The sequence below is a fragment of the Otolemur garnettii genome, unplaced genomic scaffold, assembly GCF_000181295.1.
Source record: "Otolemur garnettii isolate 467f Iridium unplaced genomic scaffold, OtoGar3 scaffold00104, whole genome shotgun sequence".
Classification (NCBI taxonomy): Eukaryota; Metazoa; Chordata; class Mammalia; order Primates; family Galagidae; genus Otolemur; species Otolemur garnettii.
The window spans coordinates 879,457-880,971 of record NW_003852499.1 but is presented as its reverse complement, the minus strand read 5'-3'; positions in this window follow the sequence as shown (position 1 = coordinate 880,971).

Genomic DNA, 1,515 nt, shown 5'->3' with positions numbered 1-1,515 from the left:
CTGAGCCCAAAAGCATTCTATGGCTACCAATTGTCAATAAAACATAAGTCTGGTTTCGAGGCCCCCTCCAACCAGGCCCTAATCTGTATTTCTAACTATTCCCTGCCCCCCCCCAAAATGACTGGCATCCCGGAATGAGTGCCCTTGTTTCTGTTACCATTTCTATTTTATTTATTTATTTATTTTGGTTGTAGTTGTCTTTGACGATTGGATTCAACAACAGCTTTTCCAGCTCCCGTGTATGTGGCTGCCACCTTAGCTGCTTGAGCTGCAGGCGCTGAGCCTGCCATTTCATTTTAACAAATATCCATGGAGATTGTTGAGCATCTTTTTTTTTGCAGTTTTTGGCTGGGGCTGGGTTTGAGCCCACCACCTCTGGTATATGGGGTCGGTGCCCTACTCCTCTGAGCCACAGGCACCACCCAAATTATTATTATTATTTATTGAGACAGAGTCTTAACTTTGGCGCCCTCGGTAGAGTGCTATGACATCACAGCTCACAGCAACCTCCAACTCCTGGGCTTAGGTGATTCTCTTGCCTCAGCCTCCAGAGTAGTTGGGACTATAGGCGCCCACCACAACACCCGGCTATTTTTTGTTGTACTTTGGCTGGGGCTGGATTAGAACCCACCATCCTTGGTATATGGGGCTAGTGCCCTACCCACTGAGCCAAAGGTGCTGCCCAGAAATTGTTGAGCATCTCTTAACATGCTGGATTTTATGTTAGACACTTCAGCAAGTTTGAGATGAATCAGGCTCAATTCCTACAAGGGTGACTAACCATGCCCAGGACTATCTACAAGTCCCCACATCCTGAGAAAACCCTCAGCTCTAGGAAACAGTTGATCACCCTACCCACCAGCCCACAAGAGCTTATGAAGATCTTAAGACTCCTTGTAACTCAGGAATTCTGCTTAGCTTCACACTCTTTTTTGCTTTCTTTTTCTTTTCTTTTCTCTTCTTTTTTTTTTGAGACAGAGTCTCACTTTGTTGCTCTCAACAGAGTGCTGTCACCATCATAGCTCACAGCAATGTCAAGCTCTTGGGCTCAAGCAATCCTCTTGCTTCAGCTCCCCAAGTAGCTGGGACTACAGGTGCCTGACACAATGCTGGCAGGGGGCTGGGAGGGTGTTTCACTGTTGCTTAGGCTGGTCTCGAATTGAGTTCAGGCGATCACCTGCCTCAGCCTCCCAGAATGCTAGGATTACAGGCATGAGCCACTGAGCCTGACCCATACTCTTTTTTTACAACTTTCTTCTTCCAAGGTAAGTATTTTGGACTTCTCCAACAATTAGCATAGTATCAAAGACTATTCTCTATGGCTTTTATTTTTGTGCCAGCTCCTACTCCTAGAAGGCAGAGCTATCTTTCTAGGTCTCCACAGTACCTACCAGAGCTTCATATAATGATTACTAAACGAATGCATGTTGAATTGAATTAAGGAAAACTTGCACAAATTAACACTTCAGGAATTTTTTTTTTGAGACAGAGCCTCAAGCTGTCCCCCTGGGCAGA